The sequence below is a fragment of the Canis lupus genome (assembly GCF_048164855.1).
Source record: "Canis lupus baileyi chromosome 16 unlocalized genomic scaffold, mCanLup2.hap1 SUPER_16_unloc_3, whole genome shotgun sequence".
NCBI lineage: Eukaryota > Metazoa > Chordata > Mammalia > Carnivora > Canidae > Canis > Canis lupus.
The window spans coordinates 1457470-1483688 of record NW_027326430.1 but is presented as its reverse complement, the minus strand read 5'-3'; the positions used below and the strand labels follow the sequence as shown (position 1 = coordinate 1483688).

General features: G+C 38.3%; 1 protein-coding gene across 2 annotated transcripts in view; it reads right to left on the bottom strand.

Annotated features, from left to right (window-relative positions):
* The window catches only part of LOC140629560 (membrane-associated guanylate kinase, WW and PDZ domain-containing protein 2-like), a 234263-nt gene that overhangs the window by 87820 nt on the left and 120224 nt on the right, over positions 1-26219 (bottom strand). Inside the window, exon 1 of one of the 2 annotated variants that reach the window (XM_072819066.1) lies at positions 5212-5358. The exons of the other annotated variant lie outside the window; for it this stretch is intronic. The gene's annotated coding sequence lies outside the window, so the exon portion shown is untranslated. Of the gene's footprint in view, positions 1-5211; positions 5359-26219 lie in introns of those variants that run through there. 2 annotated transcript variants of the gene reach the window in all.

The window sequence follows — 26219 nt, the reverse complement described above, 5'->3', positions numbered from 1 at the left end:
TTTGGACTGGGGATTCGCCTACTTCAATATGGCTTGAAGAAGTTCTACAGTATAGTCCCAAATGCTGCAATTCCCATCTCTGACATCCATCTCACATCCTGTTTTCTCATTCTCTTCTTCTTTGTAATTATAACCCCCAGTCTCTTGATCTCTTCTAATTTTCCTGGTGGTTTCTCAAATATGGCTTCATTTCCTTCTCTAAATTCTGAAGGGCTGGAAACAACCTAGAATCCTGTCCTTCCTTTGAATCACCTTCACCATTTCCCAACTCTTTAGCTCCCAAGTTCACTAATCATAGATTATACAGAAAACCACAAACATGCACTAACTACAAATGCAGGTTATATATGTCAGTTTGACTGACAATCTTTTTATACATCTTCCCTCTGTCACAATCCCACCATTTTCTAATATTCAACTGCTTTGACTTTCAGAAGACATTAGCTCATTCTCTTTTTGGTGAAGTAAGAGACTAATCTGAAGCCAAAGTCCCTGAAATTTCTTAATTTGTACTTTCCTTTTCTGCATTATCTTGACCCTTAATTGGAATCATCCATCCATCTAGCTAAGATGAATCCATTCTTTTCTGCCTTCCTGCAGTTTTTTTTTTTAATTAGAGTTACATATACAGATATTTTGAAGATTCTACTATTCTATAGAGTTTAGAGTTTAAATAAAAGCAGACTGTCATCACCACTCCCCATGCTCTTTTACTCAAAGGCAAAGACTTTCAACTCTTTTAGGTGATTCTTTTGCTTTACTTGTATGCATTTAATAATTTATTTATGATGTCTTTTGTTTTTTTCTTTTTTTATTTACTTTAGCTATTATTTCCTGATTTCTCAGTAAAGCAAATGAAGATTTAGCTCTTTTTTGCCCACACTTCCACACATCACTTCTTCCTTCTTACCTCTTCTCATTCTCCCAGTAGAACAAACATGTGTTGAGATTACTATTTAATATTTACAAAGATAATACCACATAAATCTATTTGCAGCTGAGCCTTGTAGTGCACTAATTTTCCTTTCTTGCATAGCTTTTGTTTACTCTAGATTTAATGTTTCCATTTTCAACTTTTCATATATTAATAGATATTTCAATTAATTAACTCCCTCCTTGTTGGAAAAATTGAGTTGCAACATATACAAATATATTTGATATTTCATCAGGTTTTTCCTATTTATGAAATCACTCCTAGAGCCTCTAACCTACTCCAATCCAGACTATGTTGTTCTACGACAAAGCTACCATCCTGGAATCATCTTTTGCCATCATCGTGGGGATTCTCTTTGCCTCTTCTATGTTGTACTGCTTTCTCCCAAGTCCTATGTCTCTTTTTGTGGTCTATTTCCTCATTTTGGTGGAGCACATCTGTCAGAGGCTTTCTATCAAAGGTTGCATAGGAGCTATATTTCAGACTTTGCATGTCTGAAAAAGTCTTTATTCCATCTTCATGGCTGGCAAATCCGATTCAGCATTTCAGAAAAATATAATAAAAACATGTTTTCTCCACTCTGTTCCTCTGTTAATGTCAGCACCACCATCCTTCTAGGCATGCATGCTTTGAACCTTTCCTTCAGAGATACAGTTAGGGTGTCTGTCCCTCACTCTTTTATTCCTTCTCCAAATATTTGACACATTCTGTGCTCTGGATCTTCACAATGTCATCCTTCTCTTCTGCACTATCTCTGCTCCCAAACTGCTCTGGACCAGGGACTGGCTATGTCACTGGTGAGTCTGTCTCTTAGTACATCACTACATTCCTTGATTAGCCCTGGGAAAGCACGAGGTTGATCACATACCCTCCAAAAGGCATACCTATCTGATCTCTAGTCAACAGATTTGGTTGAAAACATAAGGAGAGGAAAATACTGAGAATTTAAATAGAAAAAAAACCCTTAGATTCTACTATTAACAATAAAAGGCAATTCCAATGGCAAGCCAGGTTGTAGATTCTTGGGTGGACTTGCTTGATGGAACAGGTAAGAGGATATAATTTAAGAATTTTCCTCTTAAGAAATGTCTTCCTTTTAGGGACTCCTGGGTGGCTCAGTGGTTGAGCCTTTGGCCCAGGGCGTGATCCTGGAATCCCAGGATCAAGTCCCACATTGGGCTCCCTGCATGGAGTCTGCTTCTCCCTCTGCCTGTGTCTCTGCCTCTCTCTCTGGGTGTCTCTCATGAATAAATAAATAAATAATCTTAAAAAAAAAAAAGAAATGTCTTCCTTTTGGACTTGTCATGACCACTTCTTCTTTCTGTGAAGCCTAAAATTTTCACCATTAGAATTACTCTTTGGTTTAGACAAAACAGAAACTACCTTTAAAACATAAGCTGTAGTAGATAAGAATGTGAGCCATGGAATAAAACTGCCTGGGCTTGTTGGAGCTCTACCATTTGCTATCCATATTACCTTGAGCAAGGTATTTCCCCCTAGAAACTCTAGTCTTTTATTTATAAAACAGGATTAATATCAGTAGTACTTTTAAAGCGTTGATTTGAAGAACAAATGAGGTAATCTATATAAGGTACTTAAGACAATGTCTGGAACACGTTAAGCACTCAAAAGGATTATATATATTAAGTATTATTGTCTGGAAAGGCAGGGATGACATCATGGATAGTTCCCCCGCTCCCCCATGAATTCTTGCCACAAATATTAATTGAGCACTTACTATGTGCCATGGACTATTCAAGATACTGAGGATATATCTTTTAATAATAGGTTCCTTTCCTTTGTGAAACTTATATTCTAACAAAGAGAGACAGAGAATAAATAACAAAAAGCATAATTAAAAAAGTAAGTTATATAGTATGCTGTAAAGAATTAAGTTCTATTAAATGACCATAAATCTAATAATTTTCATCTGTGGATTGTTTAGTGGGTCAATTACTGAGATTTTTAACTGTTAGTTTATACAAAATGAGCAAAAGAGAAGAGAGAGAAAGACTATAAAGGATTTGAGGTCAAACAGAGATCTACAATATTTGTGGGTTGCAGGCTTCCCAGGGGTGAATGTCAATTTGACTAAAGGCCTCTGAGGGGCAACAAGAGCTTAGTTATATTTTGGAAAGAATCACTCAATTCCTAAAGAGAAATTTTACTTTTTTCAAATATTTCTTGGTCTAGCTTAAGTAAACTGGCTTATACATTGGTGCTCAAAATAGGTATTTTTGAACTTTCAAGGTTATTTTCAGAAGACTGATAACTATGACAATGCATCCCACATTTTTAAAAGAGGGAAGTGGAAGCATGGTGTAGCAGAATGGTTTTCGAAGTTGGAATTCAGAACATTTGCATTCTATTTTTGTTTTAATAATTTAGATATGTTGTCCTAGATTAAAATATCATTTACATTTATTTATATATTTGTTTTTAAGTAATCTCTACACCCAGCATGAGGCTCAAACTCATCACCCTGAGATCAAGAGTCACATGCTCTTCCAGCTGAGCCAGCCAAGCACCCTGACATACAAATGGCCAATAGACATAAGAAAAGATGTTCAACATCATTCATCATCAGGAAAATATGAATAAAAATTACAATGAGATATCACATCACACCTGTCAGAATGGCTGAAATTAACAACACAGGAGCCAACAGATGTTTGTTAGAATACAGAGAAAGGGGAACTGTCTTACACTGTTGGTGGTCATGCAAAGTGTTGGTGAGGCACTCTGGAAAATAGTATGGAGTTTCCTCAGAAAGTAAAATGTAGAACTTCTCTATGATCCAGCAATTGCGCTACTAGGTATTTACCCAAAGAATACAAAAGTACTAATTCAAAAGGATAAATGCATCCCAATGTTTATAGCAGCATTACCTACAATAACCAATTATGGAAACTGCCCAAGTACCCATTGATTGATGAATGGATAAAGATGTGGTACACACATATACAATGGAATATTCCTCGGTCATAAGAGAGAATGAAATCTTGCCATTTGTAACAACATGGATGGAGCTAGATAGTATTGTGCTAAATATTATAAGCCAGCCAAAGATAAATACCATATGATTTCACTCATATGTGGAATTTAAGAAATAAATGGGCAAAAGGAAAAAGAGAGGCAAACCAAGAAATAGACTCTTCACTATAGAGAACAAACTAATGGTTACCAGAGGGGAGGTGGATGAGAAGATAGGTGCAATATGCAATGGGGATTAAAGAGTGCACTCGTGATGAGCACTGGGTAATATATGGAAGTGTCAAATCACTATACTGTGTACCTGAAGCTAATATTACACTATGTTAATTAACTGGAATTTAAACATAATTTTTTTAAAAATTAATAAAAATAAAACATCGTTTAGTTGATCATCAGTTGTCATATGCAATGAGGTAAATAATAAATATGAAAAGGTATTTAAAAAACTGAAAACATGAACACTATAGTAATAAGATTACATTCCTCTTTAGTAATATTAATAGTACTACTAAGAACAATACAATTCTAACAGACATCATTGATGGTATCTTACTTTTGGAATCTACTATGATTAAAGTTTTAAATAAATTAATTTCATTCAGGCTAACACTTCTTAAACATAAAAAGCTCTTTGCCTAAAGGTTCAGGTTGTCACTGTTATTCTTTGGGTATAAAGAAACATAAGTTGAGATATAAATCCATTTCCCCTGATTACATCTAAAATGTGAGACCTAGTTGTTCAGTCACTACTTACAGGGTGTTTTGTCTTTTGTTAGGTAGACATTTAGAACCAGTAGAGAGAGTCCACGGACTCTATGGCAAGAAGTTTCTTACCATTTGCTGAAATATCTAAAAAGTGTGAAAGCGCTCATAAAACCTGACTAGTGAGCCATTGAATTTTACCTGCAGGCATAGGACCTTCAACAACAAGAGTCAGAAAGCATCATTTCAGATCTACGCATCTAGGAAAAGATATTAGTTGCTAAATCAGTGGGCCCCCAGAAGGAGGAAGCAATCGGTTAAAGAATGAGAAAGCAATTGGTGATCTATGAACACCCATTTGGAAAGAAATAAGATTCTAAAAATAAGGCAAATAATGTGAAATACGATAAAGAGTTGTATGATGGGAATCTGTAGCTAAAGGTAATATCTAGACTAGAAGAATAGTTAAGTTGAATTTCCTAAAACAGCTACTTACCTTATTTTTATGCTGAAATAATTATAGTTACTTTCCCAACTCAAAAGGATTATGAATCAAGAGGTGACAGTGAAACAAGACTCACCAGTAATAACAAGTTATCCCCCAGTGTTGGGAATCGGGTGGAAGCCAGGTCGGATAACAGGGCAAGTACAGATGATTCATCAGAGAGCTAAAAGCTGAAGCTCATCTTCTTTTAATGCTCTTCTATATTTGGTTGGGACTTTCCTAAGTGGTGTTTAGAGAAGTCCAAAATAAATTTTATTATCCAGAATGTGGTTTATAGATTTCATTCTTTGTCTCCTGGACCATTGCTCCAAAGGAAAAATAAATAGAAAGGGAACAGGGGAAATGCTAGTAAACTGAGTCTTTGCTCTATCTCCTATTGCTTCATTTCTTAAAAAACAACTTATTTGATAATTGCTAAATTAAGTACTGTATGAATAACACCTCCTTCATGAGTTAATAAAAGCATATAGCATTTCTGCTCAAAAGACATGTCTGAAGAGAATGAATGCTCCCAAATGGTTAGCTTATTATTGATACATAGTGAAAGCACATCAAGGCCACTTGTCATTTTTTTTACCATGGCAACTGGGGGTGCCAAAATGGATTTTTAAAATTATTATTCTACTTTTTAAATGAAGGAACATTGCTCCTTTTGTCTTAGGAAGGAAAGAGCATGATGTTGGTGGTAAATGTAATTCTGAAGCACATTTTGCCTCAGCCTTTGATATGTTCTAATTTTAGTAAAGTGCTTTAAAAAGCAGTTATTGGATTACAGAAAAGTATTACTACCTAGATGATGGTCAGTGCAGTCATCTATTGTAATCTATTTTGATATGCTAGCGTCCATTGTACGGCAGGCACCTACTACACACCTGCTAAAGAAATGGAATCAATCATTAATAGTCAATGTGTTCTAAGCAGATGGGTCACTGTGTGAGAATCTGAGAAACTGAATTATTTTCTTATGCATGTTTCTGAATACATTCGCTCTTTATTCCTAGCGTTTCTCAACTGCAAGCTGAAGAAAATAAATCTTGACAGCTACAGTGACTTCCTCTGGATTCGCCCTTTAATTAACTTACTCATAGATTTCTAAAGACACTTCTTTACTTTGTCAGTTACTCATTAGCAAGTGTGAACACCATCACCAGATTTGTGTGTGTGCTTCCAGTGAAAACGACCAGGAGATTCCTTGGCCAATGCCTTTAATCAATTTTGACATAATCTGCTTAGATCTTATGTTTTATTACACTCATTTACAATCATATAAAATCCAGAAGTATGATTTTATATAGACAGAGCTAAAGTTAGCAAGACAAATTATATAGTTTGGGTCACTGAATCCTACATGATAGATTATAAAGCATTGCGTGCTTTATGGATTTCCTATTGGCTGATGCGGAAGGTTGGGTTAAGGTCAAAAAACAAAACCTACAATTTGGGTCAATTAATCACCTATTGGGTTTAAAAAGTATTTACAGCCTCAATAATTAACACTCTGCATATTTTATTAAATATTAAATACTGGACAAATCTATTTGCAAAATACCACTAGTAACTTCGACTTACTTTGTTAACAGTGTATTGCTCTAAACTTCAGTAATTATTTCAAAACTCTCCTATCCTCTAAAATAGCATGCTGTCAACTATCATTTAAAGTTGCACTGGCATAGCTAATGATGTTCTGTATTTTTCAGATGCAGAAGTTTTTGAAGAAGAAACCTCTCTTGGGATATATCTGGACATACAAGTTCAGACTAATGTCCCATACAGCACCAATCACTGTTTTATTTTATTTTTTTAAAGATTTATTTATTTATTTATGATAGACATAGAGAGAGAGAGAGGCAGAGACACAGGAGGAGGGAGAAACAGGCTCCATGCAGGGAGCCCGACGTGGGACTCGATCCCGGGACCCCAGGATCATGCCCTGGGCCAAAGGCAGGCACTGAACCGCTGAACCGCTGAACCACCCAGGGATCCCCCAATCACTGTTTTAGATCTTAACAGTATGGACTGAAACAGTATCATACCCAAACAAATGGTTATTAACATGTAGGATGCATCAAAATCACATGCAGAACTTGTTAAACACAGACTGAGGGATGTCGCACCCAGAGTTTCTGATTCAGTAAATCATGGGTGGCATCTGAGAATTTAAATCTCTTAACAAGTTTCTAGGTGATGTTGATGCTGCTAGTCCTGGGACAATGATTAGAGAATCACTGCTCTAACCTCACTGAGATCTCTGGAAACCCAAACTAAAAGCAATATGAAATTTCATTATTCATTTAACTACAAACTCATAAAGTATGTGGTTCTTGACCCTAGTTGGCATTCACCTTAACTGATAGCCATGTTGTGGATTCAGAGGAAACAAGCCATTCTCAATTTGTTGGTGTATAGGTCAACAATCATGACAGGTATATCCGATCCCTGCAATGCTCTCTTATGCTATTGCACATTGCTTCTCCATAGTTCTCTTAGAAGTTAATTGAATTTGGAAGATAATGGACAAATCTCTATTTATGTTTGCTTATAAATAACTTTAATTATTATTGGAAGTAATATAAATTACATTGGTCCTATGTATGCAACAATATGGCTTAAATTCTGAAAGACATAGGGGGCTTGAATGTAGCTCACCAGGACTGGTAAATGATAAAACAGCAAGAAAAAACATGTATACGATGCAGAAGAATTCTCATATTAAGAAAATATGATAATAATAAAAAAAGAAGACACAAATGGAAAATTTGGAGATCTCCAACAAGCAAACAAAATAGCATCTTATTATTTCTCTACGCCAAGGTACCTGATTCACTAAATGTTAGATTACAGCTTGTCTACAGCTATATTAATCAGATTCAATCAGAGGATGGCAGCATGCACTGTGGAACTAGGACCCATAAAGTTCTCAGTTAGAACAAATTATTTAGAAAAATATATCCTTTCATCAATTCCATAATTTCACTTCTATAAGTATATCCCTCATAAAAACTAGAGAAAACAAGGAGTTAGATGAGACATGTCATTTAAAACTCAGTTTGTTTTATTGTCCTTGTCACTTGAACTCAAAACCCATGATACTAATAAAGATAGGCAATGTTTATGTAAACATTGTGTCGACTATACTTATTTTTATTTTTAAAAAAATATTTAATTAATATTTAAATGAATATTTAATATTCATGAGAGACACAGAGAGAGAGAGAGAGGCAGAGACACAGGCAGAGGGAAAAGCAGGCTCCCTCCAGGGAACCTGATGGAGGACTCGATCCCAGGATCACGACCTGAGCCAAAGGCAGATGTTCAACCACTGAGTCACCCAGGTGTCCCAGTCAACTATACTTAAATAAAAAATTTAGATTATCATACGGACACCTGGGTGGTGCAGTTGGCTAAATGTCCAATTCTTGGTTTTGGCTCAGGGTATGATCTCAGGTCCTTGAAATAGAGCCCTGCCTGGGGGTCCGCACTGAGCATTCAACACTGAGTCTGCTTAAGACTTTCTCTTCCTCTACCCTTCTCCACCACACTCTCTCTCTTTCTCTAAGATAATCCATATATATATATATATATATATATATATATTATTTTAAAAAGGTAAGCAATGTTTGGGGTGATTATTTTTGAAGCTGATGCATGCATATACATTTTCAATTTTAAGTGTCCTACACTAAATGATCATACTTAATCATTGAAAGTACCAAGACATCACTGACTGCTGACACGTAAGCATCCACACACACAGGAAAAGCTAGGGCAAGGGGGAAGCTTTCATAATTGCACAGCATTTAAATCATTACAGCTTTGGTGACAAAGAGTTAATAACCTGAATCGTATCCATTCCTTCACACCAAAGTCCATCTTCTCCACCCAGTGGTTTGCTGAGAAAACTTTAGCTGCACAATTACTTTCCCAATTGAAGTTCTGCCTTTATTTCACTTGCATATACAGTCTAGAATAATTCACTGCTCACAGATACAAAGACATGGCAGGATAAAATGATTCACTCAGGTAAAATCAGATTCCTAAATAGTTATATTCTTGGTTTCTGATCCATTCTCACAATTTATAGAGGGACAGGATAAAGGGACACTGGACTCTCACTCATAAAATATGGTAGCAAACCACAGTCTCGAGATTCTTGAATTGACTATTAATTTCCTGAAATTTTAAGAGAAAGAAAGAAGATGAATGCCCCCTTTTTTTAACCAATTAATTCAAGTTTTGAACTTTTGATTTTAATTCTTCAATACGTAATTTAGATATGTTCTATATCTGGCATTCTATAGGATTAATAAAAAGAGGCTTTTGATTCCCTAATTTATTATTTAACAGATAATGTTTCAAGATTACATACTGAGCTAAAAGAAAAGAAAGATCAGTGACTTTTTATAGAAACAATATATATTTAGTTTGAAGCTTTTATACTCTCCTCATGTAAAATTAATTTGGGCCAGAACTAAACTGCACAGATACTGTCAGCCTCTGAGCAATGCAGAGACGCTCTATTCTTTGACCTTCATTGCACAGAAGGTTTAGTGGATCATAACTTTATCATTTTATCTCTATTAGAATCTTGCAATGATATTAAGTTTTACTATCACCATATGTCTCCATGGCATTCTATATTCTGAAATGCCCAAGTTAGAGTCTATAGAATACTAGAAAATCCAGAAGGCAAGAAGACGGTTAACTATTCAGGGATTTCAAAACATGGAAACGATTTTCAGATTATATGGCACAAATCACATATTTGAGTCATCAACTTTTATTTATTGAGGTTTTCAAGTATAGGCATGCCAAATTATGATAGAAAGAAGGTAAGAATAAGGAAGGGAAAGAGATAGGACATATAATGGGTACCCATTAGGTACCCTAGGAGAAGTGTTTTCATTCTAGTTGAAATCTTGAGTTAAAGAATCCTCTGTGCATCTGGTTTATATAATGTTCACAGTAATCACTATTGTATGAGTTGATAGTTCATCATCCTATTTCTTATTGATAGAAAACAGAACAGAAATTCACAGCTCAGTTTTTCATATTATGAAAAAATTACTGCAGACTTGGAGAGTATTATGGCAGAAATATATTCAGCCATGGCTGATGGGCCCTTAATTCCAAAATCCTTATCAGTGTACAGTCATGTGTAGAAAACATCTGCTTATATTTTAGAGCAGTTGTCACCACTCAGGCTCTTATGATGGTGGGTCAGCCATTTATTTTTTTTTTATTTTTTTAAGATTTTATTTATTCATGAGAGACACAGAAAGACAAGCAGAGACACAGGCAGAGGGAAGAGAAGCAGGTTCTCTGCAGGGAGCCCGATGTGGGACTTGACCCCCGGGAATCTGGGATCAGGCCCTGAGCCAAAGGCAGATGCTCAACTGCTGAGCCACCCAGGCGTCCCAGTGGGTCAGCCATTTAATGTTGAGTTGTAAGAGTGGCTCCTCAAAAAACTGAATGAAGAAGGAGAAAAATTACTTGATCAAATAAAATAATAAAAAGGAAAACACAAGGACCTGATTTTTCTTTAGCCAACACACAATTTTATGCCTCTAAAGGTTAAAAAAGAGAGAGTGAGGTGGGGACAGAATATTGCTTCTGCCTTTTTAAGACTTAAACATCAGACAACCAGCCAGCAGACCTGTAGCCTAGAACTATGAGATCCCTTTGGTTTGAAGGACAAGAGGACTCTGTTTCTATGCAATTATCACAGCCCCCAGGACACTGTGGTCTTCTTTCCAGGGAACTGTATTTGGTTTTTCATTGGACAACAAATTAAAAGTGATGCACAGTAGAGGAATATGTAATAAGTGCTGTCAAATAATCATTTTTGACCTTTGTTGGAAATTTTTACATAAAAATATCAGAATAAAACCTTTTGGTAACAAACAACATTGGCTCTATAGACTCTAAAATCAATGTTTCTGAGGTTGCATTTATCATGAGCGATTAAGAGAAGTTTTATGAGTTAAAAATACAAAATAAAATTTTTAAGGGAATTTCAAATGAATGCTAGTTAAGGCATTTCTGGCACTAGATATTGAATTAATAGTGAATTATCAAAATAAATATCTGATTCTTTATAGAAAATACTTAAAATTTTAGATAGATTCCTATCTCCTTCATAGAGAATAAGAAACCAAGGATACCTGACAGGATTAATTGAGACAAAGTAGAAAAGAGAGACACCACCACCAGTACAGCAGGTGACTCAGAAACCTCCCTCAAAGTACCATGAAAAGTTGGAGAGCTAATATTCAATAGGGTGATAGTCCTTTGATGTTCACACCCAAGTATTAAGGACTGTTCTCCAGAAGAAGGGACAAAAGTCTGGTATTTAGAAAAGTAGAAAGGCGAAGGCTGGCCAAATAGACTGCAGGACACTAACAAATCCATATCAAAATCAACAATGCATGCATATTTAACATTCTTTTTTTTTTAAGATTTTATTATCTATTCATGAGAGACACAGAGAAAGAGGCAGAGACACAGGGAGAGAGAGAAGCAGGCTCCATGCAGGGAGCCCGATGTGGGACTCGATTCTAGGACTTCAGGATCACGCTGGATGTGGGACTCGATTCTAGGACTTCAGGATCACGCTGTGGGCCGAAGGCAAGCGCCAAACCACTGAGCCAAACCAGGGATTCCCCCATATTTAACATTCTAGAACAAAGTTAAGAAGCTCTTTATCTGTGACTATTTCTTTGGACTTTGCCAGCCATAGTCTTTCTGTGGCAACAACTAAATTCTGCCATTGTAAATATAAGCAGTCACAGATAATAAATAAATGAAGGCTCCTGGCTGTTTTCCAGTAAAATTTTATTTACAAGTCAGTGGGCTGAATTTGATCTGCAAGGAGTAGCTTTAAAAACCCCTTTAGGTGTTTCGATCCTTTGTGTCTTGGTGTTCTTGTCTCCTAGCTAGACTTGTACTTGTAAACCAACAAGTTGCAACTCAAATGCCCGTATCTGAATTCTCAATATGCAAGAAAATATGATGATTTCTGACAGCAAGGGCAGTATTAAGTGTAACATTTCACATATATGTCCATCTTTCCCTTGAAAAGTTTTTAACACATTAATGAACCAGGTAGATTTCTAATACCCAGAAACAAAAAAGGGGGAAAAAGTCTCTGAGAAAAGCACACAGATACTTGTCTCACAAGAAGCAAGATAGACTATCCTTAAGCAATCTTTGAACTAATCTGAATGCATAACTGCAAGAGAAACTATGAATTTTGTGATCCTGCAGCAGAAGCAAAACCACATATATTCTTATAAGTAAAGCAGTAAATGAATTTCTCCATGCTGGAGGTATTGCACTGAGGATGCATCTTTGGGTAGAAAATAATGGTATCTTGTTGATCTTGCTGCCATTTTAGGTATAACTACAACAGCAATGCTTTTGTAGAGTATGTAATTCAGTAGACATTTAATACAGGTATGAAGTATTGAGACTCTAAGTGCTTCTAAACTTTGCATGTAAATTTTATCATGTTATATCTGTAATACCCCATATGTAAGCTACATGTTGCCCATGCAAATTAAGTTTCATAGTACTTATAGGAGAAAGCAACAGTCATATTCACATTTTATATTTGATAAGAAAATTTTTATTTCTGGTATAAAGATTAGCAATTACATGATGAAGTTGTATGTGAAAAATACACACATGCATAAAAGCTTTAGATTTAGGACCAAAAAACTAGCATAATATATGAAAGACTAAGAAAAAGGGAATTATCTTGGGTTATGCAATTCAAGATATTTGATTCTGTACTCCATTCCAGTACAATATTGAAAATAACTTAGCTAGAGGGCTTTCTCTAGTTGAAACAATCTGCTAATTTTTAATATATTCAGTAATACATTTTTGAAAACTTCTATTTTTTATACGAAATTATCCTTTATCCACATACATATGAAGTGTTTGAGAATGAGTGTTATCTACTAGAAAAAAGGAAAAGGACATGCTTGATAAATATAGCAAAGTAAGGAACTATATGATAAGTTTATTTGTGTAATAATATCAGTAAGAACTAATATTTATTGAGTCCTAACTGTACTCTGCACTTGGCACTTAGCTCTTTTTCTTCTTGTTAACAACTCCATAAGATGAGTAGCACTCTACCCATTTTACAGCTTGAGTAACTTGCCCTATCAGGACTGGTAAGTGGCCAAGTCAGAATTCCAAACCAGTCAGTCTGGCTACAAAGGTAGGTTCCTAAGTAATAGTGTCTCCATTCTCCCACATGAAATGTTCTAAATAGATTTTGTTTTGAAAAATGGATGGGAGCAGAGGGTCAGAGTTGTGGGGAATGTGCTTGGTGAATGGGAGATGGGAAGCCATCTTTAGTGGACATCGAGATCAAGTCTTCTGTCAGGAGAGCGTAAAGAAAACAGGAGTCCCATATCCTATGAAGAAGTAGGGGGAAGTAAGTCATTCTCTCAACTGTTGCTGAGTTAGGGTAAGTACATTGAGGAAGATAATTCAGAACTATGAGAAAGTAGCTGGGGAGCACAAAGGAGACATATGTTTGGGAAGAAAAGCCCAAATTTCTAAAACTGAAAAGCTACAGACATCTTAAAAGAAATACAGTAGAACTCTGAGCAGAAGTAGTAATGTCCTCAAACTAGAGAAATTATAAAATATTAAGAATTAGATGAGATTGTTTTAAATTTTATTTATTTATTCATGAGAGACACAAAGAGGCAGAGACACAGGCAGAGGGAGAAGCAGGCTCCATGCAGGAAGCCCGATGTAGGACTTGATCCCGGGTCTCCAGGATCACGACCTGGGCCAAAGGCAGACGCTCAACCACTGAGCCACACACATGTCCCAAGAATTGGATGAGATTTTACTTATTCAGAGTTTAGGTACCTTTTACAGATCACATTACAAAAATTCTGACAAATATTTATTTGGTACCTATACTGGCTGCCAGAAAGACAAAAAAAAAAAAAAAAAGAAAAAAGAAAAAATCCATCATTAAGTAGGTTTCAAGTTATTAAGATAGACAACCACACCCACCTATATAACAATTATTTCAAAATATCACTGAAAATAGTAAATATAAAATATGTTTTTAATATCCTTAAAAGATAAGACATGATTTAAAGCAAAAAATAATAATAAAATACATAGTGGGGTTTATAACATGCAGTGAATTAGTACAAAGCTGGGGGCAGGGAATACTGTATATGTGAAGTGGCATAACCACCTGATGGCTGACGTGAAAAGTTAAAGATACATAATTTAAAGCCCAAAACAACCTCTAAAAAACACATGCATAATTGAAAAACAGAGATCATCAGTTTACATTAAAAAGCAAGCTCTAAAAAAAAAACAAAAAAAAGAAATAAAAAGCAAGCTCTGATTATATGTTGCCCATGAGAAACGCATTTTAAACAAAACAACAACAAAAAGTTAAAAATGAAAGATCTGAAAAAGACGCCATTCTATAACTAAGTAAAAGCTGGTATGCTTTAAGAACATCAGAAAAACTAGATTTCAGAACGAAGAATGTTAACAGCAATAAAGAGTATTTCATAACAATAAAAGGGTCAATTCAACAAGAAGACAAAAATCCTAAATGTTTATATATCCATAACAGAGATTCAAAATGTATGAAGCAAAAACATAGAACCACAAAGAGAGGGCAGCCCGGGTGGCTCAGCGGTTTAGCACCACCCTCAGCCCGGGGCGTGATCCCAGGTCCCAGGATCAAGTCCCACATTGGGCTCCCTGCATGGAACCTGCTTCTCCCTCTGCCTCTCTCTCTGTGTCTCTCATGAACAAATAAATAGAATCTTAAAAAAAAAAAAAAAAAAAAGAGAGAGACTTGACAATTCCACAATTATACTCAGAAATTTTAACTTCTTTAATAACTAATAGAACAAGTACACAGAAAATCAGTTAAGATACGGATCTGAACACTCCCTGCCAGTTTATACTGACATTTATAGAATACTTCACCTACAGCAGCATAATACACATTTTTTTACATGCACATGGAAAATTTACCAAGATAGACCATATCTGGGTCATACAACAAGTTTTAATATTTCAATATGGTTCACTGTTTTTTATATTCAAAGCATAAAACTATGTTTTCTGACCATAATAAAATTGAATTAGTAACTAATAACTGAAAAAAAATCTTGCAAAGCCCTAAATATTTGGAGACTAAATAACACACTTCCAAATACCTCATAGAGCAAGGAAGAAAAAAAATTTTAAAGTAATTAGAAATTCTTTATGTCAAAATGAAAATACAACATACTAAAATTTGTGGGATGGTAATAAATCAAGAATTGGAGGGGAACTTATAATCCAAAACACCTATATTAAAAAATAAAAGGAGTGCCTGGTGGCTCAGTCTGTTACGTGTCTGACTTCAGGTCAGGCCACGATCTCAGAGTCCTAGAACGGAGCCCCGTGTTGGGCTGTACCCGGAGAGAGCAATCTGCTTGCCCTCCTTGCCCCTCCCCTCTGCTCATGATTTCTCTCTCTGAAATAAAGAAATAAATCTTTAAAAAAATTAATAAATAAGAAGGGTCCCAAGTCAATAACCTCAGACACTAGAAAATGAAGAGCTAATGTTGTTTTGAAAACTGACCCCTTTACAAAGAGGGCAAGGACAGTTGGAAGAAAGAGGTGGGCCACTCCAGATTCATAGGTGGCAGGTTTAATAAGCAAGAAAATTTACATAGGAGGATGGCCGCAAGGCAAGTAGATCTCTGTGCCTGCCCTGCCTGGAATCTTAAGGGTTTATAGAGAGGCCTTAACTAGGTTCAATTACATATACCTTTCAAATGGTCTCAATAACACATTGCTCTTTCAAAGGCTGCCTCTTGAAAATGGCTCCCGCTCCGGGAACTGTGGGCAAAAGGTATATTTCAATAACAAGAGGAGGGGTGAGGAGCCTCTGCTTGCCTGGATCCTACTCACAGGTCAACCTATGGTCACATCTTTTTGATGACCTCCTCCAACAACAAATTAAACCCAAAGGAAGAAGACGAAAGACAGTAATAAAGATCCAATAAAAGTAAATAAAATAAACAGAAATCAATATAGAAACAATAAAACTAACAGCTGGTTCTTAGAGAAGATCAAAAAAATTGATATACTTCTAGCCAGATAGATTGGTCTCAAAAAAGGAAAGAAGACACAACTTACCTAGATGAGCAATAAAAAGAGTAAACCAACTGATGATTCAAGATATTAAAAGTTTAGGGGTGCCTAGTGGGCTCAGCTGGGTAAGAATCTGGCTCCTGATCTTGGCTCAGGTTTTGATCTCAGGGTTGTAAATTCAAGACCCATGTTGGGCTCCCCACCCTATTAAAAGTTTATTAATGAAATATGAATACATTTAAGGCCAATGAATTTGACAACCTAGATGAGATAGACAAATTCTTTGATACAACCAAAGCAAACTTAGGAATACATGCATAGCCCAAATAGTATAAATATATATCTCTGTGTATATGTGTATTGAGTTTGTTAGTTAAAAGCTATCCTTCAGAGACACCTGGGTGACTCAGTGGTTCAGTGTCTGCCTTGGGCTTGCATCGTGATCCTGGGGTCCTGGGATCGAGTCCCATATGGGGCTCCCTGCAGGGAGCCTGCTTCTCCCTCTGCCTATGTCTCTGCCTCTCTCTGTGTCTCTCATGAATAAATACATAAATATTTTTTTTTAAAAATAAATAAAAGCTATCCTTCAAAGAAAGCTACAGGGCAGATAGCTCTTTGCTGGTTAATTGTACCAAACATTTGAGGAAGAAATAATACCAATTTACACACTCTTTGAGAAGACTAATTCTATCCAATTCATTTTACAAGATCAACATCACCCTAATACTAAAACAAGGCCAGAATTACAAGAAAAGATAATTATAGACTAATACCCCTCATGAATAAACATACAAAAACTCTTAACATTTAGTGAATGGAATGCAGCAATATGTAAAAAAGACAATACATCCCAACCAAATGAAATTTATAACAGGGATGCAAAGTTACTTTTACATTTGAAAATCAATCAATAGACTTAATCATATCAACAAACTAAAAAAATTTAAAAATTAATCAGAAACATATGGAAAGATTTTGGCAAAATCCAAAATCTCCTGATTAAAACCCTTAGGAAACTAGGTTGCAAGTGTATATCTATCTATCTATATAGATGTGTATATGTCTATATATATACACATCTATATAGATGTTCAAATATCATTTATATTAAGTTTTTAAATGTACCTTATTTGGTCATACATAAAAAAAACATACAGCACAGGTATGAAGAGACATGTGCAGTTATAAACACCAAACCCAGTAGAGTCATATCTCTGGAATATTAATGAGGGGAAATGGATTCCAGAAGGAAATTTAGAAGGGTATGATGGAGGGCAGCCCCAGTGGCACAGTGGGTTTGGGGCTGCCTGCAGCCCAGGGTGTGATCCTGGAGACCGGGGATCGAGTCCCATGTCAGGCTCCCTGCATGGAGCCTGCTTCTCCCTCTGCCTGTGTCTCTGCCTCTCTCTCTCTCTCTCATGAATAAATAAATAAAATATTAAAAAAAAGGGTACGATGGAGGAGATTCAACTATATCTGCAATGTTTTATTAAAATATATTATTAAAATATAAAGATATATAAAATATAAAGATCTGAGCAAAAATAAGAAAATAATAAAATCTATTGTAACTTGGTGGGATATATTTAGATATTTGTTGTATTCTTCCTCCATTTGTGGAGCTTTACAGTAAATGAAGGTATATAAAGAAGTTGAATACTAAGCATCCATTAAAATGACATATATAATTATGTAATGGTGTAAATGCTTATGATGAGTAATATTACTTTAATGTAAGGCAAGATTAATGTAGGAAGACAGCAATTTTGTAAATGTATATATGGGTGTATGATATTTTGCCATGTAAATTTATCACAATCTGTGTGTTGAACGTCAATGGCATTTATGTTGTTTCCAAATTACAAACAATGCTACATGAACACTGCTGTTTGTTTCCTGTACATGTTTTCTTATTGAATATACTTAGCAAAATAATCAAAACTATAGCAATTGTTTTCCTTTCTAAAGCTGTAGTAAAATAAAATGGAAGAGCCTAAATACAACATTGAAAAAAGATAGTTGAATCTAACTCTTTCTCTTTGCCTGCACCAAACAGCCAATTGTTATTTGAAAGAAAATTTAACAATGTATGTTGGCCTCAAACTGTTCTTCAGCACTGCCCAACAATCACACTTACATCACCTCACTTTCTCTACATTTTTTTCAAAACTATTGCTCTCTCTTCATACCTTCTTCCTTCTTAGAGCAGCATGTTCTTGGTTATTCTTTGTTTCTGTTGTTCACTTATCCCTTCCTTATAATCAGATACAGGTTGAAACAGATGCTACTTGGATATAAACTACTAGACTCTCTTTGATGAGCATTTGACAATAAATAAATATCAACTTTTATTTTATTTTTTAAGACTTTATTTATTTATGAGAGACACAGAGAGAGAGAAGCAGAGACACAGGCAGAGGGAGAAGCAGGCTCCATGCAGGGAGCCTGACGTGGGACTCGATCCTGGGTCTCCAGGATCACACCCCGGGCTGAAGGTGGCGCTAAACCGCTGAGCCACCTGAGCTGCCCCAAATATCAACTTTTAATATGTATAAGCATTTATAAACAAATAATTCTTTTTTTTTCTTTTTTTTTTATTTTTTTTTTGGTGTTCAATTTACTAACATACAGAATAACACCCAGTGCCTGTCGCCCATTCACTCCCACCCCCCGCCCTCCTCCCCTTCTACCACCCCTAGTTCGTTTCCCAGAGTTAGCAGTCTTTACGTTCTGTCTCCCTTTCTGATATTTCCCACACATTTCTTCTCCCTTCCCTTATTTTCCCTTTCACTATTATTTATATTCCCCAAATGAATGAGAACATATAATGTTTGTCCTTCTCCGACTTACTTCACTCGGCATAATACCCTCCAGTTCCATCCACGTTGAAGCAAATGGTGGGTATTTGTCATTTCTAATAGCTGAGTAATATTCCATTGTATACATAAACCACATCTTCTTTATCCATTCATCTTTCGTTGGACACCGAGGCTCCTTCCACAGTTTGGCTATCGTGGCCATTGCTGTTAGAAACATCGGGGTGCAGGTGTCCCGGCGTTTCATTGCATTTGTATCTTTGGGGTAAATCCCCAACAGTGCAATTGCTGGGTCGTAGGGCAGGTATATTTTTAACTGTTTGAGGAACCTCCACACAGTTTTCCAGAGTGGCCGCACCAGTTCACATTCCCACCAACAGTGTAAGAGGGTTCCCTTTTCTCCGCATCCTCTCCAACATTTGTTGTTTCCTGCCTTGTTAATTTTCCCCATTCTCACTGGTGTGAGGTGGTATCTCATTGTAGTTTTGATTTGTATTTCCCTGATGGCAAGTGATGCAGAGCATTTTCTCATATGCATGTTGGCCATGTCTATGTCTTCCTCTGTGAGATTTCTGTTCATGTCTTTTGCCCATTTCATGATTGGATTGTTTGTTTCTTTGGTGTTGAGTTTAATAAGTTCTTTATAGATCTTGGAAACTAGCCCTTTATCTGATAGGTCATTTGCAAATATCTTCTCCCATTCTGTAGGTTGTCTTTGAGTTTTGTTGACTGTATCCTTTGCTGTGCAAAAGCTTCTTATCTTGATGAAGTCCCAATAGTTCAATTTTGCTTTTGTTTCTTTTGCCTTCGTGGATGTATCTTGCAAGAAGTTACTATGGCCGAGTTCAAAAAGGGTGTTGCCTGTGTTCTTCTCTAGGATTTTGATGGAATCTTGTCTCACATTTAGATCTTTCATCCATTTTGAGTTTATCTTTGTGTATGGTGAAAGAGAGTGGTCTAGTTTCATTCTTCTGCATGTGGATGTCCAATTTTCCCAGCACCATTTATTGAAGAGACTGTCTTTCTTCCAATGGATAGTCTTTCCTCCTTTATCGAATATTAGTTGCCCATAAAGTTCAGGGTCCACTTCTGGATTCTCTATTCTGTTCCACTGATCTATGTGTCTGTTTTTGTGCCAGTACCACACTGTCTTGATGACCACAGCTTTGTAGTACAACCTGAAATCTGGCATTGTGATGCCCCCAGATATGGTTTTCTTTTTTAAAATTCCCCTGGCTATTCGGGGTCTTTTCTGATTCCACACAAATCTTAAAATAATTTGTTCTAACTCTCTGAAGAAAGTCCATGGTATTTTGATAGGGATTGCATTAAACGTGTATATTGCCCTGGGTAACATTGACATTTTCACAATATTAATTCTGCCAATCCATGAGCATGGATTATTTTTCCATCTCTTTGTGTCCTCCTCAATTTCTTTCAGAAGTGTTCTATAGTTTTGAGGGTATAGATCCTTCACATCTTTGGTTAGGTTTATTCCTAGGTATCTTATGCTTTTGGGTGCAATTGTAAATGGGATTGACTCCTTAATTTCTCTTTCTTCAGTCTCATTGTTAGTGTATAGAAATGCCACTGACTTCTGGGCATTGATTTTGTATCCTGCCACGCTACCAAATTGCTGTATGAGTTCTAGCAATCTTGGGGTGGAGGCTTTTGGGTTTTCTATGTAGAGTATCATGTCATCAGCGAAGAGGGAGAGTTTGACTTCTTCTTTGTCAATTTGAATGCCTTTAATGTCTTTTTGTTGTCTGATTGCTGAGGCTAGGACTTCCAGTACTATGTTGAACAGCAGTGGTGAGAGTGGACATCCCTGTCTTGTTCCTGATCTTAGGGGAAAGGCTCCAAGTGCTTCCCCATTGAGAATGATATTTGCTGTGGGCTTTTCAAAGATGGCTTTTAAGATGTCGAGGAATGTTCCCTCTATCCCTACGCTCTGAAGAGTTTTGATCAGGAATGGATGCTGTATTTTGTCAAATGCTTTCTCTGCATCCAATGAGAGGATCATATGGTTCTTGGTTTTTCTCTTGCTGATATGATGAATCACATTGATTGTTTTACGGGTGTTGAACCAGCCTTGTGTCCCAGGGATAAATCCTACTTGGTCATGGTGAATAATTTTCGTAATGTACTGTTGGATCCTATTGGCCAGTATCTTGTTGAGAATTTTTGCATCCATGTTCATCAGGGATATTGGTCTGTAATTCTCCTTTTTGGTGGGGTCTTTGTCTGGCTTTGGAATTAAGGTGATGCTGGCTTCATAGAACGAATTTGGAAGTACTCCATCTCTTTCTATCTTTCCAAACAGCTTTAGGAGAATAGGTATGGTTTCTTCTTTAAATGTTTGATAAAATTCCCCTGGGAAGCCATCTGGCCCTGGACTCTTGTGTCTTGGGAGGTTTTTGATGACTGCTTCAATTTCCTCCCTGGTGATGGGCCTGTTCAAGTTTTCTATTTCTTCCTGTTCCAGTTTTGGTAGTTTGTGGCTTTCCAGGAATGCGTCCATTTCTTCTAGAAATACGCCTAATTTATTGGCGTATAGCTGTTCATAATATGTTTTTAAAATCGTTTGTATTTCCTTGGTGTTGGTAGTGATCTCTCCTTTCTCATTCATGATTTTATTAATTTGAGTCTTCTCTCTCTTCTTTTTAATAAGGCTGGCTAATGGTTTATCTATCTTGTTAATTCTTTCAAAGAACCAACTCCTGGTTCTGTTGATCTGTTCCACAGTTCTTCTGGTCTCGATTTCGTTGAGTTCTGCTCGAATCTTTATTGACTTTTTTTTTTTTTTTTATGATAGTCACACAGAGAGAAAGAGAGAGAGGCAGAGACACAGGCAGAGGGAGAAGCAGGCTCCATGCACCGGGAGCCCGATGTGGGATTCGATCCCGGGTCTCCAGGATCGCGCCCTGGGCCAAAGGCAGGCGCCAAACCACTGCGCCACCCAGGGATCCCAAGTTCTGCTCGAATCTTTATTAACTCCCTTCTTCTCTTGGGTGTAGGATCTATTTGCTGTTTTTTCTCTAGCTCCTTTATGTGTAAGGTGAGCTTTTGTATTTGAGTTCTTTCCAGTTTTTGAATGGATGCTTGTATTGCGATGTATTTCCCCCTTAGGACTGCTTTTGCTGCATCCCAAAGATTTTGAACGGTTGTATCTTCATTCTCATTAGTTTCCATGAATCTTTTTAATTCTTCCTTAATTTCCTGGTTGACCCTTTTATCTTTTAGCAGGATGGTCCTTAACCTCCATGTGTTTGAGGTCCTTCCAAACTTCTTGTTGTGATTTAGTTCTAATTTCAAGGCATTATGGTCCGAGAATATGCAGGGGACAATCCCAATGTTTTGGTATCGGTTCAGACCCGATTTGTGACCCAATATGTGGTCTATTCTGGAGAAAGTTCCATGTGCGCTTGAGAAGAATGTGTATTCAGTTGAGTTTGGATGTAAAGTTCTGTAGATATCTGTGAAATCCATCTGGTCCAGTGTATCATTTAAAGCTCTCGTTTCTTTGGAGATGTTGTGCTTAGAAGACCTATCGAGTATAGAAAGAGCTAGGTTGAAGTCACCAAGTATAAGTGTATTATTATCTAAGTATTTCTTCACTTTGGTTAATAATTGATTGATATATTTGGCAGCTCCCACATTCGGAGCATATATATTGAGGATTGTTAAGTCCTCTTGTTGAATAGATCCTTTAAGTATGATATAGTGTCCCTCTTCATCTCTCACTACAGTCTTTGGGGTAAATTTTAGTTTATCTGATATAAGGATGGCTACCCCTGCTTTCTTTTGAGGACCATTCGAATGGTAAATGGCTCTCCAACCTTTTATTTTCAGGCTGTAGGTGTCCTTCTGTCTAAAATGAGTCTCTTGTAGACAGCAAATAGATGGGTCCTGCTTTTTTATCCAGTCTGAAACCCTGCGCCTTTTGATGGGGTCATTAAGTAAGTCACATTCAGAGTTACTATTGAGAGATATGAGTTTAGTGTCATCATGTTATCTATTCAGTCTTTGTTTTTGTGGACTGTTCCACTGAACTTCTTCTTAAAGGGGAATTTTAAGAGGCCCCCTTAAAATTTCTTGCAGAGCTGGTTTGGAGGTCACATATTCTTTTAGTTGCTGCCTGTCTTGGAAGGTCTTTATCTCTCCTTCCATTTTGAATGAGAGCCTTGCTGGATAAAGTATTCTTGGTTGCATGTTCTTCTCATTTAGGACCCTGAATATATCCTGCCAGCCCTTTCTGGCCTGCCAGGTCTCTGTGGAGAGGTCTGCTGTTACCCTAATACTCCTCCCCATAAAAGTCAGGGATTTCTTGTCTCTTGCTGCTTTAAGGATCTTCTCCTTATCTTTGGAATTTGCAAGCTTCACAATTAAATGTCGAGGTGTTGAACAGTTTTTATTGATTTTAGGGGGGGATCTCTCTATTTCCTGGATCTGAATGCCTGTTCCCTTCCCAGATTAGGAAAGTTTTCAGCTAGAATTTGTTCAAATACATATTCTGGCCCTCTGTCCCTTTCGGCGCCCTCGGGAACCCCAATTAAACGTAGGTTTTTCTTCCTCAGGTTGTCGTTTATTTCCCTTAATCTATCTTCATGGTCTTTTAATTGTTTGTCTCTTTTTTCCTCAGTTTCCCTCTTTGCTATCAACTTGTCTTCTAGGTCACTCACTCGTTCTTCCACCTCGTTAACCCTCGTCGTTAGGACTTCTAGTTTGGATTGCATCTCATTCAATTGATTTTTAATTTCTGCCTGATTAGCTCTAAATTCTGCAGTCATGAAGTCTCTTGAGTCCTTTATACTTTTTTCTAGAGCCACCAGTAGCTGTATAATAGTGCTTCTGAATTGGCTTTCTGACATTGAATTGTAATCCAGATTTTGTAACTCTGTGGGAGAGAGGACTGTTTCTGATTCTTTCTTTTGAGGTGAGGTTTTCCTTCTAGTCATTTTGCTCAGTGCAGAGTGACCAAAAGCAAATTGTATTGGGAAAAAGAGAAAAAGAGAGGAGAGAAAGAAGGAAAGAAAAGAGAAAGAGAAAAAAAAAAGGGAAGAAAAAGAAAAAAAAAACGCAAAAAAAAAAAAAAAGAAGAAAAAGAGAAAAAGAAAGGAGAAAAAAAGGGGGTGGGGGAAGGAAACAAATCAAAAAGCAAAAAAAAAAAAAAAAAAAAAAAAAAAAGAACCACAGGGAAGTATCTTCTGATTCTGTGTTTTTTAAGTCCTTGGCTTCTCCTGGAAGTTGTCCGTCTAGCTGATCTTCTGGGGGAGGGGCCTGTTGTCCTGATTTTCAGGTGTTAGCAGTTGGGGGAGCTGCTGTGCCCCTGCCTGGTGCAGGGCTCAGTGGGGGTTGTTTACCCCGTGAGGCCGCAGGAGGAACAGCCCCAGTGGCGGGGCCAGCTCTGGAGCCCTGGAGTCAGCCCCCGCAGTAACCCCAGAGCTCTCCGTCTGCAGGGCCTGGAGGCTCCGGGCGGGGCCGCTGATCTGCTCAGCTGGGGCAGGAGCTTCCTCGCTGTCCTGGGCCCTCCCGGCCTCTGCCTGTCCCGGGGGAGGCTGGATCCTGGGCTGTGTCCCGGCGCCCTGTGCTCCGGAGCCTGCGCTGTTGGATTCGCGCTCCCGCCCCGCAGCCCCCTCCGCGGAGCCGCCGCCCGAGCCCCCCGAGCTGCTCCCGGAACCGCGCAGCTGCCTCTGCGCGGAGCCTCTTCCTCTGCCCGAGCCCCACCGAGCTGCTCCCGGGGCCGCGCAGCCCCCTCTGCGTGGAGCCTCTTCCTCTGCCCGAGCCCCTCCGAGCTGCTCCCGGGGCCGCGCAGCCCCCTCTGCGCGGAGCCTCTTCCTCTGCCCGAGCCCCTCCGAGCTGCTCCCGGGGCCGCGCAGCCCCCTCTGCGCGGAGCCTCTTCCTCTGCCCGAGCCCCTCCGAGCTGCTCCCGGGGCCGCGCAGCCCCCTCTGCGCGGAGCCTCTTCCTCTGCCCGAGCCCCTCCGAGCTGCTCCCGGGGCCGCGCAGCCCCGTCGGCACGGAGCCTCTTCCTCTGCCCGAGCCCCTCCGAGCTGCTCCCGGGGCCGCGCAGCCCCCTCTGCACCGAGCCTCTTCCTCTGCCCGAGCCCCTCCGAGCTGCTCCTGGAACCGCGCAGGCCCCTCTGCACGGAGCCTCTTCCTCTGCCCGAGCCCCTCCGAGCTGCTCCCGGGGCCGCGTAGCCCCCTCCGCGGAGCCGCCCCCGAGCCCCCCCGAGCTGCTCCGGGTCCCGCCGTGCGCGCTGCAGCCCTTAGGGAGCTCGGCGCACTCTCCTGGGCGCGCAGTTGCTGTTACTGTCCCGGGGAACCCGAGGGCATCCCCGCCCTCCTGGGTCCTGCTCCAACTCCCCGCGAGCCCCTTTCCCCCGGGAAGGTCGGTGCAGCTCCTGCGTCTCCGGGACGGGGCTCTCCTGTCCTGGGGACACTCGCCCCGGCCCCAGCCCGGCTCCTCGCGGGCCCCTCCCCCTTGGAGGCCTTTGTTTCTTTACTTCTTTTTCCCCGTCTTCCTACCTTGATAGAAGCGCGAACTCTTCTCACTGTTGCATTCCAGCTGGTCTCTCTTTAATTCTCAGGCCGAATTCATAGGTTTTCAGGATGATTGGAAGGTTTTCTAGGTAATTTGGTGGAGACAGGTGATTTGGGGACCCTGCTCTTCCGCCATTTGCTCCTCCCCCCAGCTTTTAAAATTCATGAGAGTATGTTTTCCTTTAGCTATGATACTTTTAAAAATTAAAGAGAGTTAAGGAAGGACTGGTGCAGTAGAAGTAAATCATTTCACAGACTTTTTACAGGTGAGAAATAAATAAGCAGGAAAAAAAAAAAAAAAGCAGGTTATACTGCCAACAGGTACTATTTACAATACCGGTTCTCAGTATTTTGAGCAATACTTGACGGGATGTGAAATACGTTGAGATTCACCACCAATTGTTTTTTTAAGTAAAGTCTTATTTTCCAATTGTAGTATCAACTACAATTTCAGAAAATCGTACAAATCACAAGTAGGCAGTTTAATGAAATTTTACAAGATGAAGCCATGAAACCATGACCTGGATCAAAATGTTAAGCCTGGAAATTCTCTCTGATTGCCTTTCTATAATTTCTTCTACC